The sequence below is a fragment of the Diaphorina citri genome, unplaced genomic scaffold, assembly GCF_000475195.1.
Source record: "Diaphorina citri unplaced genomic scaffold, Diaci psyllid genome assembly version 1.1 scaffold49773, whole genome shotgun sequence".
NCBI lineage: Eukaryota > Metazoa > Arthropoda > Insecta > Hemiptera > Psyllidae > Diaphorina > Diaphorina citri.
In genome coordinates, this window is record NW_007427087.1 from 1 (window position 1) to 489 (window position 489).

At 51.3% G+C, this 489-nt stretch overlaps 1 pseudogene; it reads right to left on the minus strand.

Moving 5' to 3' along the window:
• Window positions 1-3: 3 nt before the first annotated feature.
• On the minus strand, window positions 4-483 carry LOC108254346 (annotated as a pseudogene).
• Window positions 484-489: the final 6 nt, after the last annotated feature.

Below are 489 nucleotides of genomic sequence, written 5' to 3' on the forward strand. Positions count from 1 at the left end.
TGGGTCAGGAATAGCAGCAATGTCAAACCCATAGTAAGTCGCCGGATGGAACACATTGATAGCATCCACTGCCGCCTTCCCACTCTGCTTGTAGCCAAACACAAGGTCTATCCAGTGGGGCAGATTCTCACTCACTAGTTCACTCTCTAAGGACTGGCGATGTACCATGATGAAGGTGCGCGGGTCAGGTGCCCACGGGGGTAGGATAACACTGTCCACCCGCTGGCCATTCTGACGAACACCAAAGTCGAAACCTTCGTTATTGACAAGGATATCCGCGAGGTAGAACAGCTCCGGTATCAACTCCTTCACATCTGTTGTAGATTCTGATGAAGTGAGTCGCCAAGTGGTGGCCAAGTTATGAAACGTGCGGTCCGGCAGGTCGAAGTTATTATCCTGATAGTTGAGGAACATGGAGGTGAACGGCGGAATACGGACGAGGAAATGCAGCACGGTGCCAGAGTTGGAATAGTGCGACCCGTAATGATA